This window comes from Lethenteron reissneri, chromosome 35 (assembly GCF_015708825.2).
Source record: "Lethenteron reissneri isolate LAM-NWPU_2019-01 chromosome 35, ASM1570882v1, whole genome shotgun sequence".
In the NCBI taxonomy this organism is placed as follows: Eukaryota; Metazoa; Chordata; class Hyperoartia; order Petromyzontiformes; family Petromyzontidae; genus Lethenteron; species Lethenteron reissneri.
In genome coordinates, this window is record NC_083813.1 from 1,264,810 (window position 1) to 1,282,138 (window position 17,329).

A 17,329-nucleotide genomic window follows, 5' to 3' on the forward strand; every position below is an offset into this window, starting at 1 on the left:
AAGCAGAGGGAGATCCCATTGTTATCGCCGCATTCACCCACATGAGTGAATGTCTTGGCGAATTGACCGATTTCAGGATTTAAAGAAAGTGTAAATACTTAAAAACAAAATCAATGGCATTAAACGTAATTATACGAACGGTGAATATAATGAAGCGTTAGTAATTTTACCTGCGTGTTTGTTTACATATGTGCCACGTTCTCCGATGCACAAGTGGACATGGCTATGTTGCAGTGCAAGGTGACACTGGGTGGAGAGGTGGCGCCGTGGCAAGCGCTCTGTACGATCAACCCAGCCACCCAGGTTCGATTCCCGGCCACGGCTTAACACCAGTGGTGAGCGATAGCTCACACAGGTCCTTGTGCCCACCCGCTTTGTCCAACCCGCACGGAGCAGCGTGACGAAGTACGGTCAAGATGATCTATTCCTCGTGGCTTAAAGGGGGGCTTTCGCCCAGCAGTGGATTGGTAAAGGGGCGGTGTTACACTGCCCGCTATAAAACAGCAGTTAAACGCGTTAGTCTGTGAGCGATAGTTTTGATGCACGGTGTTTGCATTTGAGTTGTGAGCTGCTTTGATTACTGCCGTGCCAGTGGGGGTCGGGACATCTGGTTCAGCGCCCCTCCACCCGTACAAATGGTTTCAATTGTACTGTTATACATTGAGGCAACACCCAGAGCAGGTTTTTATTTTTATTCTGACAGCTTGCCAGTACCAATTCATATTTTGGAGCATTGCGGCCTGTTGGAAGTTTCTAAAATCGTATATTTTGTCTTTTAAAAATCGTTGAGTAATAACAATAATGCATCTGCAACTCTACTAATTAAATTCTCTATTTTCAAGTTTGCTCGTACAATGCAGTACGAAGCGCGCGTGTTTACTGTCACAGAACACTTCAAACGAAGCAAAATAACACCAGTCATGACAAAATAATGGCTAGGCATAGAGATGTCTCATGTTGAGGCTGAGCAGAGAATATGCTCCTTTTGAAGAAAGGGTGAATGATAACCTGCCCAGCCTTAAAGCTTACTTCTGTTTAAATTAAGTGCACCCATCGCCCGCGTCTATTCCCTGTACCTCGTGCTTGCGTTTGGACGACCGTCCAGAAATATCTGCCACATTTTATCCCAATTGCTATAAACTGCCCCAAGCCGCGGGGCTTAATGGTTCCTGTCCAGAGACTTAACATTTTTAAGCACCTGGGTTCACATTCGGCTCTGTGGGATAAAAAGAGAAGGAATATAGCTAAAAATAAGCGACTGGAGTTTTTCATATTTTATATTTGATGCATAGTTACATTTTTACTTCAAACTTTCGTGACTGCAGAAATTCATATTCTTTGGTTCTTTCGGTAAAGTATCGAAGATAGAAAAAAATAAAAAAGGGAATAAAAATATCACGACGTTTCCATCACAACACAAGCCGTCGTCATCAGGCAAAGGAGTTGGCGTCTAAAGTCAAACTGTTTATACAGGTTTGGAGATGGGCGTAGCCCAAGTGTATCAACAGCACCAGCAGCATGGGCGGTGCAGCAATGCCAATGCAGCAGCAATGCCAATGCAGCAGCAATGCCAATGCAGCAAAGGGCCGCCAACAAATCCCTGCACCCCGCTCCGCACACCACACTGCTGACGGTGGAGTTTGATTAACAAGAAAATATAATACTAATAGGGTTTTCTCCCTTTTTTTTAATTATCAGAGTATTAGTTTTTTTTGCATTTGACTGCAGGTATTGTGGTTAATGTAAGCATGATTCCTTGCAAAAGGTGTCAGTTTTGTTGCCAGAAAAAAAGGGAGAAAACCCTATTAGTATATTTTGGTACTGGCAAAGGAGATCCCATGAAGAAAATACAATTTAAGTCATGACCCAAAGTGGTTGATGACATATTTACAATGATTTTTGAGTCTATAACCTTCCTCTCGGTAGAAATTGTGTCTGTGTCTGTATATATGGATGGCTTCATGAACGAATCTTTGTTGATAGTCAGTAGGCTTGCAAAGTAGCATCGTCTTAAAGAAATCTCTTTCGTCTGAGGCAGCCGCATTAAAATAATGATTAGCCACGGCAGAAGTATTGGTCCTATCGTGTTTCAAATCTGCCCTATGTTCACAAACACGGTCCGAGACAAGTTGCTTAGTTTCCCCAATGTAACAGCTGCCGCAGATACAGCTTACTTTGTAGATGCCGGGATATTGCAAAAAATCACGATGTTCCGTCCAATTGGAAATTAACTCTGGAAAATGTTTGCAGAACTTAATCGAGAGGGCTGCAAATGTGGGCTCAAGATAAATACGGGCAAAACAAAACTCACGTACAACGACTTCTCTTTCGGCAATTGAAAGCCTCTCGTTGGGAGGAAACGTGACTGGGACATACGTGGGAAGGCATTTTGCGAGGCAATTGTTGAATGCGATGATTATGTAGAGCGGCGTGCACGATCAAATTGTTCGTGCTTTTGAAAAAGCAACGTAGGAATCTGCTGATGGAAGAAAGTTTTCGATCAGTGAATGTTTACCCCGTCTTATTGAAATGGATATAGCGCATTGTCCACGGCGCTTTACGGCGATTATACAATTGTACGTGATTTGATAGTGGTTTGAGACGAAGAATGGTGCTGCTGTTTAAAGTGGAGGTGTCATTTTAGTGACAACAGACCAGGCGCGTGTTAGAGGGGTTGTGGGTCGGGCTGGTCGTAGCTGGGGGGGGGGGGGGCAATGAAAATCTCGGGGGCAGAAAAGTGTTTAGCCATCACATTGGGAAGACAAAGGGGGTCGGTAGGGGGGGGGAGTCGGGTGGGGAAAGAGGGGGCCTTGTTTACGACAAATGCAATTTGAACGAGGTTTTAATAGTGTGCAAAGAAGCGCTGAGAAGGGGACACTTGAATTAACACTGTGTATATTGAACCTCATTCGCCCCATACGTAGCCGACCGTGCTAATCGGGGGTGCAGATGCGTGGATCGGGGAACAAAATGCAAAATCAGGGACATCGTATTGACTGTTAAGAAAGGTAAGCGGGCTTGAGCAGGACACGTCGCTCAAAGTGACGATGGCCGACGGTCGAAACGCATGGCAGTGGCAGCCAAAGGAGGGGAAAGCATGCCCGGGGACGACTCCCGTGAACACGGAGTTGAAGAGATCAGCAGCAGGAGTGGGATTTGTAATGCTGCATCGCAAGACTGTGACAAATAGTGGCAACTTTGGCTCCAAACATGCAGGCCACTAAATCTCGATTGTAAACTCATTTCTTGAGAACTCTTTTTTGTGTTTCGTTTGTTGTTCTTCCCCTCGCATCTCCGATTAGCACGGTTGGCTACGTACAGTGCGAACAAAATTCAACATACACACATGCATGTGATATGCTGCCTCAACCTCATTTTGGTTTATTTTAATATTTTTCAAATGTTTTGAGATATAAGTGCATCACACATCCAACCGTCACACATCCACCCTCACGGATTAACCGCCCCCGCTCGGCTCAGTATTTATGAATGGTGTAAATGGCATTTCCTATCGAGGTTCACCCTTTCACATGCAGCACTGTATTCCTTATCCCGTGAATATTCACTCGTGCATTACGGTAAAGCATGTTGCCATGTTGAAATCAGTTTGCACTTTAGGTTTGTCTGTTTACTCATCCAACCTTTTCACATATCCGTCTATACCTCAGTTCCCACTGAGCTGGATATGTACCATTGTGCCGTATTCTTATAGTTTTTATTATGCATATAGTTGAGGAAAACCAGTGTCCAGGGTTGAAATCTGGGCTAGCAACTTCTGAGGAGATAATCCTGCTTGGGGCAGAGGACAATTCCTTTGTACGCGAAACAAATTATTTGGTGATGCTGCTGCGTTGGCAGTGGTGCACAAGCATAAATAAAATAAAACTCACCACATTCGTCAACACATTCTCTGTGAGTCGGAGCATAAACCACCATCACGCGAACTGCGGTCATCCTCGCAGCGGCTTTTGGCTGGCCATCGAGCAAAGACAGTCACCGCATCGCGTGCTTTCAGATGCGCTTCTGCGGCCGTTTGGAACGCTCTTCCTTCCCATATTAGGAAGTCACTGGAGCTATGCACTTTTAAACATAGATTGAAATCTCATTTCTTTAGAACTACTTTTTGTGTTTAGTTTGTTGTCCTTTCTATTGTGACCTGGAACATGATGACGTCACCCTGCTGCTGCTCTATATAAGAACGGGAGACACAGCAGAGCCTCACCATTCTGGCGAATTGCCCGATGATGCTGGATGCAATTACCAGCGAAACGTCGTACTCAAATTGTAAATGTTGTGGTTTCACGCTTCAAGACACCGGTGGGCTAAAGCAGTGAACTAATTGTCTTTTGTTAACGTGACACTTTTTTACTGATTGGCCGTGTCGGGTGGTGGAGGGTTACGACACATTTATAAATAACGCGATCTAAACCCAAAAACGTTGATTATGAATAATATTGGTCGCGAAAGCCTACGTGTTAAACATCGAGTGTAATTCTCATGTACACGTATGTGCTTTTGGCTTGTGGTCATTTCATACACATATCTATTGACTGTATCGCATTTGAGTGTAACTGTTTAAACCATTTAACATTCTGTTCTCATGTTATGTTTTAACAAGCAGGTTGGTTTATTCACAGTAAAAAATGTTAAATTAATCGATAAATATCCAACCAAATACTCCAATTTGTTAACAGTAACGCAGTGAATGCAGGGTAAGCCGATTATAGATACTCCACTAAAAAATCAAGAGACAAATTACAGAGAAAACATTTTATATCGCAGCCTCGGCGCATCTCCCACCAATCTGAATGCGATCATTACACCTCGTCTGTAAGATACGGGAGCAATGGCTCTCACGAGGCATTCAATCACCTGTCGAGAAGAAAAGTGAGAGTCATTAAAAATCGGCGGGGTATCTGTAAATGGATGTCCACGTATTATTGCATATGTAATAACACGCTGGAGACGGCTTGTAGAATCGGTCCTTTTATTTCACTTCTTCAGTTCACAAACACTCCCCGTTGCTGGCAGGCAACGGGAAGCGGGCAGACAGCCACCAGAGACACACCACCACGTGGCACCCGGAGCCCCACTCGCGCGTGGCCTCTTTCTCTCTTCGTTCCGTGTCTGACCCCGTGTCTCTCCTCTCTCCCCTTATTTAATGCCTGGGTCACGTGGTACACTCCAGCCAATCCTCAATAGCCTGCGCCGAATGTTCCATATCCCCCATCAACTCCCAGGACCACGCCCCTGACTTGTCTTCCCATTGGCTGAGGTCAAGACCAGCGAAACCAATCACCTAGCTGACATCCCGTGATCACGCCGAGGCCATGCTCCCAGGCTCTCCCCCCATTGGCTGTAAAGCGGGACCGGCAAAGCCGATCACCACGTGAATCCGACATAGGCTCTTATTACACATATGTAAATTACATGTTAACATTGTGTTTGCTGATTACTTGATTTGTCAAAAGTCCACATCTGGACAGACTGACGGTCACGAGTATTGACAGATGAACACAAATTTGCCCAAAGGTCAAGTCGCAGGTCCCCCTGCTCAGACGCTCGTGAAAGCGACGCTCAGTTCCATCGGTCATCCCGAGATAATGCGAGAAGCTCCAACTCTCTGCGCCGTGGCTGCTGTCAACTCTCCGGTAGGAGCGGCAGCCCTGCAATTTCCCACACATGCCCCACGCTGGCAGAAGGGCCTCCATTGGAGGTAACTCTAGAGGGGTATTTCATCGTCTACGCTGGCCAGTCATTTTGGAAGAGGTGGGAAAACCCACAATTCAGTGCACGCGCACGCGATTGGCCAGTTGACTGATTGTGGCGTATCCCTGAGCGAAGGCAGGGATACGCCACGAAATTGCCCATTCAACTGCCGTGCCGGGAGATCACAATGGCCACCTCCGTGGTATTCATTCATATAAATGTAGTCTCTTCTGATTTAATTTATGTTAATTAAATGGAGTGGTACTTTTCTAAAATATATAAATTAGAAGGTTTTTTTTAATGGAGGACATCTCTTTTTTTATTGCAAATACTGTATACATTTTAATTTTGTTGTACAATTTATGCACCTTCATTTTAATTGCTTATAATGCTCATCAAATGCGATCTACTAATTAAAGTTATATTTGGCACATTTTCCATGTGCTAGCCAATCAGAAAGTGGTGGAAGACAGGGAATTTGCTTCGATTCATGTTAATATACACACCTTTAAAGAAGGCTGTTGTACTTTCCAAATTAAATATCAAATATGGAGAAAAATTACATTTAATTTCTTTTTTACTTATTTAATAATAAATGTCGTATAATCCACCGTTGTGAAATACTAATTTTAGTAAAAACATCCGTATAAATATTTTAAAATGTTGAATAGTATTATCGTTGAATTATTTGTTTTCACACAATTAATATTTCACAGCTCTAAAACCCCACTGCACATGTTTATCAAAAATGAAACAACACTTAATTTTTATTCGAGTTTTTTTTTGTGTACCCAAATATAATAATAATAATATGCATGCAGTTAATTGTTTTGTAAAATAAATGCAAAAAAATCTTGGCACGTTTAAATGCATGTTAAATCTCTGGAGATCCGCGGTCGCCACACGGCAGACCTCTTGAGGGTTGTGTCAAATAAACCACAGGAATTGGTAATGCGCATTCCTTACAGAACCCATCAATGGGTCGTTAAGCACAAAAATAATAAAGGAATATTAATTTGACCACATGGTAATTGAAATAAAAGCTGCGTTTTTATGCCCGAATTCAAAGCATCATATTCAGTTTTAGCTTTAAACAAATCATCATATAACCCCACATTTGCATATGATAACTACGATTACAACTTGTGCTCAATTAGTGCAGCAAGCAGTCGGAAATGCACGTTTATTTTTGCCCAATATTTTATATGCAGACATGGTTAGTTCAGGTTAGGTCAGGGTTAGTTAACATTAGCGCTGGATTAGTTACTCAAAGTTGCAATTCGCTCTGTGTCAGCTACATTTTAATTGCCTGATATCTAGCCCGTATTTTTGCACATTGTTCTGTACCCAAAATATATTCAATAAGGTCATCCAGAGGTCATCATCCACTTAGATTTTTTAAAGGCACACTTGGCCGATTTGCTAGTGTGCTGGTGACTGATTATCTTATATATACTGCTCCCAGTGATGCATCGTGTGGTGTGTGAGCAAGCCAGCTTGTATGTGTACATGCTCTGGCCACAATGAAACCCAAATAGGAATGATCAGAAGCAACAAAAGCTCTGCTTTAATGCGCTGGTGTATCAATCGATAATTAAATTATCACTTTACCTTGCATTGTATCTGGTGGAATGTATCGATATCTTTGCAACAGATTTTAGATTTTAGAGCAAACAGTCGTGTTTCCATTTTCATGTGTGAATGTTATTGGCAATGCAATTAGCAGTGACAAAGCAACATATTGTAAAATTAATAATAGTTGTCTTCCTCTCGTAAGCTAAATCGTGTATCGTTATGAGGTACATTTTGGGGGGGAACATGCAATCTTAAGATTTGTTCAAGGGTTTCAGAATATGGGTTTATAAGACGATGTGATATTTTCTAAAGTTTGATGAACATTTTCTACATTTTTACCAATAATCGAGTCACCTTGAACCTGATCTTATCAGATCTTACAAGCGAAGTACCTCAAATTGTATCTTTAACCCCAGTACTAAGAGGTGGCTAGTAGATAGCGATCCAGAAATGGATTATTGCATTTAAATGTGCGGAGCTTTGCGTGTTATGCCCGTGTATTCATGGGTTTTCTCAGGGTACTCCTGCCTGTTCCCGCATGCCACTCATTCATGTATTTGGCCAAACATCCCAAAGCCTTGGAAATTTCATTGAGGCTTTCCAAAGCAAAGGCTATTACTGTGAGTACTCCTACTTTAGTATCGATTGTTGTGATGGTATTGTGGTAGCAACATCTGCGCTCACAACTTGGCGACCTGACTTCAGTTCCCATCCTCTGCTGACATCAGTGACGAGCGACATCTGAAGATGTCACGTGGCCCTCTTCACCAACCCGCATTGAGCGGTGCGGTGAAGTATGGTTAAACAACAGTGACCGACCGTTATTATTGTTTTCGCACATTCAATGAGATACACCCAATGGCTTTGCAAATAGATCGGGTCACTTTCAATTAACACGTTTTCAAATCAAGTAAAAGTAGGCGTGTAAATTGAAAGGGGCTTCTTGCTGCAATCAATAAAGCACCTCTGATGATAGAGTATTCCACAGAGGTCCATTATTACACATTTGTCTTGTTTGTTTTTAGGTGCTGGTAAGTGGCTTGTTTGGTGTGGGGATGTGAATTTGTATGGGGAAAATAATGTTCAGCCCTTTGTTAATCCACTGCTCTAAGCACCGCAGTGTGCTCAGTCACTATCCCCAGCCATGAACTATCCACTGTTAGATGAAGACCTCCGCAAAACCATCACGATGCCCCACGGGCCCTCGATAAAAACCATCCATTCACCTCGTGCACACGATCTCATAACTTCATCTCTGCAGAGGTGTCCTCTTGGGGATGTTTTATAAACAACTATAAAATATTAATATTTTACTAGGTAAGGCCCAATTGGCCGCACAGCTGAAGGGTACGTTTTCTGTAAGTTGGGGTAAGATATAATCTTCAAGGGCATCAGGCAATGGCATATGATGGTATTGCCAAGTTACTCTCCAATGTTAGATGTGCCATTCCTATTATAGGCAGATCTAGGAATTAAAATGCTTGTCTGTACCAATATACAAAGAGGACAACTCGGATGTGAATTATGGTAAATAACATAAAATAGTTTGTTTTATGTACAAAAATTAAAACGAAACATTTTTTATATTTTACCAGGTAAGGCCCACTGAGCTATATAGCTTTTTTTCAAAAACGACCTGGCCACAAATCATAAATCAACGATGTGGCTAATCATATGGCAATGTATTCCAGCCAAATACTCTAAACGCAACGTTGATTCTAAATGTGGAGAGAAAAACCGGAGGACCCAGAGAAAAATCCACAAGGCCACGGAGAGAGTGAGAGACACACAAACTTCAATTATACAGCAGGCGTCAGAGTCGGGATCGAACCCACGAACAGGCGAGGGAGATAACATAACATGCCCAAGATGTTCTCTTGGGGCATGTTCCTTCATGTCGGCAGTCTCGATCGCTGGTCCTTCTAGCGACGTGCCCTGCCCATGCACGCTTGGCTTTCTTAACAGTCGACGTGGATCTAACTTGCCTTCGTTTTCTAATCCATGTGTTCCTTTCCCTGTCTCTCATTCTGATCTCTAGCATGCATCTCTCTCCATACTACTTGATTCACTGTTCAGCGTGTTTCATTTTCTTTATAAGTGTCCCTGTTTCTGATCTGTATTTCATAGCCAAATTTCTACATGGATAGGTTTATCATTACTTTATATGGAGCTATTTTTATGCAATAAGAGTGTCATCAGCAAAGCTTGATTGGTTAATACTCCCTCTATTTATATGTATGCCTCTGTATAACCAATCCAGTTGTTGGCGATACAATTATTCCATATTGATGTTTTGTTTTTGTTATTGCTGTGCTCATGCAACACGGATCTCCCTTGTAAAATAGCCAGAGAACTGGCAAAACAGGGGTCATCTATGTGTAGTGAGCGGCTTCCGAGACACGTCGTTATTTATTATGAACACACTGGGCGATACATTTATGTAACGCAGCTACACATAGCCCACCCTATCACACAACCCCATCGTCGGCATCCAATTACGCAGCTGTCCAACTAGCACAGCGACGGCGACGATGAGAGCCTTGCAGAAGATTGGCGACGTGGTCGGACGACGAAGAGAGATGATGGCTAGCAGCGAAGCAGCCAGCAGCCAGGACCCAGGACCCGCAACAGCACCGAACCTCTGGTGCCTCTGGTTCGGTCCCCCTTATATACGCCCCAGCGCGGCCAAGCCCCGCCTCCGACCAAGCCCCCTTCCAGAACCTTCGAGCAGGTTCCCAGAGCTTCGTCTGACTGCCTTTTCATCTTTACCCCAGATACGCCCCCCTCATAATTAGGCATTACGTAATATACCCCTAACCGCGATTATCCCTTCAGGCCAACAGGTGCAACAGACCGAAATAAACTTAAACTTCTGTCATTATATTCGGATAATGAGGAGGAAGCCATACTCGTTGGTTCTTTCGGTAAAGTCACGTAGGTATAAAATTAAATAAATCACGACGTTTCGGGCACAACACAAGCGTCCGTCATCAGGTGGGACGTTTGTGTTGCGCCCGAAACGTCGTGATTTATTTTATTTTCTACCTACGTGACTTTATCGAAAGAACCAAAGAGTATGGATTCCTGCAGTCAGGAAAGCTTCAAATCAAGATTAATGAGGTGGAAGTTCCAGATGTCACGCTATGAGAAGTAAACACTGCCCTTCACAATTTGAAGTAAGTGAAAGCCTTTGTTGGCTCTGAAGAGGCATTGACTGAGTGGATCTCGAATATGATTAATAGTCGTACGTGACAGTTTCGTTCGCCGAGTACGCATAGTCTGGCGGAAGCTGTCATAATGATCTCATTCCGTACGGCATGTGCCACCGCAACGGGCACATCGAGAGTGCACCGGCCTATCCGTAACGGCCATTTACGTTTCGCGAGCGAACAAAAAGGAGCACCGAATTAGAAGGTGGCGTGGTGACGGCTCCACCCGGCACGCAGAGCGCAGTCGCACGCGCGTGTGGAGTGGTCGTCAGTAGTTGTGGACGAGGGCAGGCTTTTGATATCATTTAATCTAATTTCAGACCCATTATCCCTCAAGCCACTGACAATCAATGTCAGTGGCTTGAAGGGACGAGGGTGTGTCGGGGGGGTGGGTAATAGGGGAGCAGTTTCTGAACCGATTGAGGCGGGGGGGGGGGATGCCTTGGCATTGTGAACACCCCTTAGGGAAGCAGCGACTGTTTGAGGGGTGAGTGGGATCTCAGATGTAACATCACTGAATCATGAGATATTATTTACTTAGCCCCGGGAAAGGTCCAGTTGACACGTTTTGGGGCTACATCACTCGAGGTGTTCTCGCTTTTGTTTCGCATTTTCACAAATAGTTCTGCATTTTGATTTTAAACGTCGTGGTTCGCCGCATGTCAGATCTGTTGAGCCAGAAATGCAAAAAAACAGGAAAACAACAATTTCCTACAGTAAAAACAAATTGCTCACCATTCATTTACCATTGTGGCTATCGGCAAACCTCTTAGTCGAAAATTCTGCGAAAAACTCGTGAATTTATTAAGCTGTACGATGTTGTATGAGTCATCATCCCTGCGTGCTTTGGAAATTGATGTAAAAATTACTCAGGTTAATTAGAACTAGACGGCTTTGCAAAACCAGCTGAGGGCACTGTTGCAACATGAATTAACATTTAAAAAATATAAACTGTTGTTTCATATTTTTTCTATTCTTGGTATTACAGTATCACTTAAACGGTAAGTACACCAAACACAAGTCAATTTGCGCTGTCTCAAAAGTTACAGTGTTTGTTTGAGCACAACGGGAATTTATGTTTGCTTTGCACAAATTCGATAACAAATGGGTGACCTGTTTGAATGTATGAGTCAATATCCGAGTGTTTGGTCCCAACGTTATAGACGGACCTTTGGAAGGGCCTGTGGGACAGGCGGGCAGCACGGTGACCAATATGGATGACCGAGCACTGTGCCGCTGTGGCTTCTCAAGCTCGTCTGGCCTCGCTCACTGCGGCGCAGTCACTGACGAAGAGAGCGTGAGACGTACAGGGTGCGCCACGTGTCTTGTGACCCCACCCCCCCCATTTAATGTCATTTGTAGTTCAGTGTTAATGTGGCCATCGTATTGAGTTGTGGTCTGGGACTGTTTTAATGTTGTTTTGCCACCCTGCCCAACCTTGATAAATCGGACTTATACAATTTATTTACGTATTATATATTTATACAAGCTGGCCCATAAGTCTGGAATTATATGGAAAAATAAATAATTATTTTCTTTTTGTTTCTGCAGGCCTAAGATGTATCTGAGTAAGGAAGAACGAGGCCAGATCATTCTACTCGTCGGAGTCAGAGGGAAGTCGCCCTTGAATTTAACAGACTGCATCCAGACCGCAAGCCAATAATACAGAGCTGTGTTTTCCGTATGATTCCAAACTCATGGGACACCCTGTATTTTGTGACTTGCTTACCTTTTTCTCTATTTTGCCCTCCTATCGTTGTTGTTGATGTTGTTGCATTGTTTGTCGTTGTAACTTGCTGCGCGACCCATAGTGGACATCTGTGGAAAAGATCCTCGTGGCTAATCGGATTCCTTCTGCAGTCTAAATACAGCTTCTGATCATTCTCTCAAACTTAATATTGTTTAAGGGAGGTTTATTTTCAACAAATTAGCATGCGAAGGATCTATTTTTAGGGGTAAATTATTTGGGGGTCACGAGACATCTGGACCACCCTGTAGACATGAGTGAAGCATGATTGTGAAATATGATAGCATTGTGTGGTGGTGCCAAAGCGCTTCAGCCGTACACTATGCCATGACTGCCTGCGCACAATCAAATATAACCTTTATTTTGCCATTGTTTAGGATGTTTTAATTGTAGTTAGCCTCATACAAAATCCTAAATGTTATTTATTTTGTGTACATTCATGTTGCTTAGTCATCATCATCATCGGCCTTGGGTAATCCACTAATGGAGGAAGGCCTATGCAAGCCACCGCCGTCTCTTCAGATCCTGCCAGTTACTAGTTCACCCAGCACCTGCACGCAAATTGATTTCGTCACTCCGTCTCTGCGTTGGACATCCTCTGAGACACGTTCCATTGCTTGGCTGCCACTCCATCGTTATTCTTCTCCGTCGACCATCATCGTCCCTTCCAGCAACATGTCCTGCCCTAGCCAACTTATTTTTTTATCACCCTCACACGGCCCCTCGTTCACACGGCCTTCTGAGAGTGCATACTTTCAGCCGTCCTCAGGTGAAGAACAGGGCTGTCGGAAAGACAGCCCTGTTCTTCACCTGAGGACGGCTTCTTGCGTTGTGGCCGAAACGTCGTGAGAATTGTATTTTATTGTGTTTTATTTTATTATTTTATTATTTCCCTTCTACGTGACTTTACCGAAAGAATCAAGAAGATGAATCCCTGCAGTCACGAAAGCTTTAAATCAAGATGCAAATACTTCTTCAGAGTTACGTTTATAACATCTCAATTATCATTCATCTGCATGTTTTATAACCCATGTGTTCCTCATTCCGTCTCATTGTAATTCCCAGCATGCACCTTTACACGCTTTATCGTCCACTTGTCAGTTGTTTGTCCATTTGTTATTGACCGTGTTTTGAAACCAATGTCATAGCTGATATAAAAAAACGAATTCAGAACAGTTTTCACGAGAGGTGGTGACATCTACTATAGATGCCACTAAAAATCACACTGCCCTCCATTTTAACCTGTCAACTTCTAGATCTATGGACGCACATCGAGCCATCTGCAGCTCCAGACAGGCCCAAAGTCTTGTCAAGCACATTAAGTGTTAAATATTTCGATTTCCTACAGATGTTAATGATACAAATGTTCATATTCTTTGGGTCTTTCGGTAAAGTCACGTAGATAGGTTCGAAGAAAATAACAAAAAACCACGGCGTTTCGATCGAAACGTCGTAGTTTTTCGTCATTTTTTGTTATACGTGACTTTACCGAAAGACCCAAAGGATATTAATTCCTGCAGTCACGAAAGTTTTAAGTCAAGATTTGATACAGATGTTCACGATGAATATGTATGTGTCCATTATGTTTGCCTGCATGTCATTTATGCTGCAAAAAATATGGAATGATTTATCCTTTTGCTCATTGTATTTCTGAATTCCTCCTCGCATTAAGATACTGAGCTCTTCGCTCATGTTTAGGCTTTTGGGGACCTTCCCCGACTGGCCGTGTCCTCTCCGCGTGCATCGTGTGCACGTTGCAGGCCAGGGAGTCGAACCGATTGAGTTTCGGCCACAGTTTGGGTCAAAGCAAAATCTCGGAAGGTTCAGTTGGGGTTATCTTATTGTTGAAAGTCAGTTTAAACTCCTTCAAATTTTAATATTAACTCAAAAGCTATATGGTAAAAGCCTTAATGTGCAATCTACATTGTAGGTTACACTGCCGGCTACACAGGGTGTGTGTCTATTTTTAATATTAATTTATATTTTGCTAAGTTTGATCTAATACGCTTTGTTTATTGTGAAGCAGGGAGAGTGATCAATGTGTTTACCTTGTTCCTCTGATGGCGTTTCCCGCTCCGTGTTTGCAAGATGCGGTGAGACGGAGCTGCGGAGAGACCGTGCGTGCGTGCAGACACAAGCGCAGATGCAAAGAGACAAGGTGGAGGCACAGCCAATTTCCTTTGAATTAAATGAATGAATCCTTCGATTTTTATTTTCCCGATAAACTTGCTGATCGGACGAAATCAATATTCTCTCCATGTTGGCATTTAAATGTAATGCTAAGGGATGCACTACAGCATCACATGAAGGATTCAAGTATATGTGATACACACTGTGCAATGTGTGTTGCTTTGTTTCTCGTGCTTGTATGCATTATTGCAAGTGCTCAGGTACGGTACGTTCAATAATACTTCATTTGAGCCAGACCAGCGTAAGTGGGTGGCACAGAAGGGAGGGTTACCCATGAATAATAGGCATGTCATCGGAAGGATTATAATTTGTGCAGGTGCTGTTAGGTAACAGCACCGTAGCATAACACTTACGTAACTTGTTTGTTATTCCTCATGGTTAAATGAGATTGATAATACAAAACAAACACCATTACATATTTTTCACCAAATTAAAACCGAAGTCATTGTTGATTTAATGGGAAAATCTATTCAACTAACATTTACGCAATTAAAAGAATAAAACGTAATTTCACCAACCTTTCACTGACCTGTAGCTATGTGACTGTGATACGGTGGTCCAGATGTCTTGTGATTTCCCCCCCCCCCCCAATTAATTGACCCCTAACATTTTTTTCCTTTGCTTATTCGTTTCTGTTTTCACACCCCATTGGTATAAAACATATTACGTTTTATGGAATTAAATGGGGGTCACGAGACATCTGGACCACGCTGTAGTATTTTCGTTATAAGTTACGAACCTTTGTCAATCCACTGCTGCATGAATGCCTCTCCATGCTGAGGCTGATTGACTATACTTCGGTAGAGACGTTTGCAAAACGCTTTCTGAATTAAATGTAATAATTAGCTGCTAATCCCCGTACACAAGAAACACGAAGGGACGGTTCATGGTGAACTTTGCCTGAATCACCGAGTCGTCTCTCCTTCACAACGGCTTGCTAAGTGCATGCGCCGAGTACTATCATCTTGATGATAGGACACCATCTTTCCCCAGCCTACACCATTGACATGCTGCACCCACATATCCTCTCAAGGTCATTAAGATCTCTGTATTCCCAGCTCGAGGTTTCGGTCTATGGGTGACCGAGATTTTTCCCGTGTAGCCCCCAGGCTATGGAACGCTTTTCTACAAAGTGTCTGGGATCTCTGAGTATGTGGAAATTTAAACAAATGCGCCTTAAACCCTATTTATACGTTTCCGCTTATTCAACTTTTAGTTAATTTAGTAAATGATTCTTAAAATGTATTTATCGTATTATGTTTATGCTGAGTGTCTGCTGCTGCTGCTGTGTCCTGTACAGAGCTTTGAGATCCTTGATGACAAGTGCTATATAAATGTCATTATTATTACACTGTATAACAAATTTTTGTTGTTCCTGGGTAGTATGTGTTATTTACTAATTGCTTATGCCTCAAAAGTACAGAAAATGGCTATTATTTTACACAAACTTTGCTTTTGTGACCAGGACAGTGATATTTTGAAATGTACCTATTTATCAGAACATGCCAGATAGATTCAGTGCTAAGTAAACTTGGAGTAACTTCTAGAACATTATATAACTTTCCAGTAACATAAATGGTAGTATAAATACAGGGACTTTAAGCCCACCAGTTCAGTTTAGTTCCAGCTGCCTAACTGGATACATATCTGCATTTTTTGAGATGGCATTAAGAGGCTGCAAGCATCCGGCAGATGCATTTTGCTATGTCTGCGGCCAATTTATCAAGACGAGAACGAAAAAGTACTCTGTGGCAGCATCTGTTAATAGGTGTGAGGCCTACAAGGCATATTTCGGCATGCCTGTCAGGGATGAAGACAAACCCTGGGCACCTCATTTGACCTGCGAGCAATGCAAAAAAAACTCTGGAAGGTAAGATGTACAATTGTTGCTCGGAATTTGATGTTATAAAATTATATTTAAATTTTATGAATTGTAAAAGTTTTTCATTTTAAAATGTTTTACAATTGTCAATGTTATTGAAAAAATATATAATATATGAAAAATGTTGCGAGAATCTCTTACGCATTAGTCATGGGTGAAATAACTGTATTTTTGTAGGATGGTACCGAGGGGAAAAGAGAGCCATGAAGCTTGCTATCCCAAGAATTTGGCGAGAACTCACTGACCACTCAAGCAACTGCTACTTGTGCATGGTTGACCCTTCCAAACGTCGGACTGGCAAGAATGCACCTGCTATCACGTATCCGGACCTTCCTTCGTCCATCGACCCGGTGCCACACTGCTATGAGCTCCCGTACCCACTCCTCCAGAGAGAGAGCAGCCGTCTTTAGAAGAGAGCTGCAAGTCAGAGAGCGAGGAAGACGTTGTAGATCCAGATGTCAATTTCAGAGGTGGAGCTGAGGAGAGAAACCCATACTACCCCAACCCAAAAGATCTCAACGACTTGATCAGAGATCTTGGTCTCACCAAGTCCAATGCTAAGCTTTTGACATCTAGGCAGTAAAACTTGTTGGATAAAAGTGTGCAAGTCGCAGATCAGAGGAACCGTCACCAACCTTTTTGTAGCTTCTTCACCCGTCAAGATGGGCTCTGCTTCTGCCACAATGTGACCAGTCTGTTCGAGGCAATCGGAATCGCCTGTAATCAGAATGAGTGGCGCCTCTTCATTAACAGCTCATTCAGGAGCCTTAAAGCCGTGCTGCTCCATAATGGTAACACGTACCTGTCTCTTCCCCTGGCTCACTCGGTGCACCTCAAAGAGGATTACAACAGCATCAAGACCTTGCTGGACTCCTTGAAGTATGATGAGTACGGCTGGGAGGTCATCGGAGACTTCAAAATGGTGGCATTCCTGATGGGTCTCCAAGGCGGTTTTACCAAGTTTCCCTGCTATCTTTGCCTTTGGGACAGCAGGGACACCAAGGCGCACTACCACAG

The 17,329-nt window shown here is 43.0% G+C and overlaps 1 long non-coding RNA gene across 1 annotated transcript; it reads left to right on the plus strand.

Annotated features, from left to right (window-relative positions):
- The first annotated feature begins 278 nt into the window (after positions 1-278).
- LOC133350811 (uncharacterized) lies at positions 279-16,301 on the plus strand. The gene is made up of 3 exons (XR_009756107.1): positions 279-303; positions 14,329-14,398; positions 16,238-16,301. It is a non-coding gene; the product is annotated as an uncharacterized LOC133350811 (long non-coding RNA).
- Positions 16,302-17,329: the final 1,028 nt, after the last annotated feature.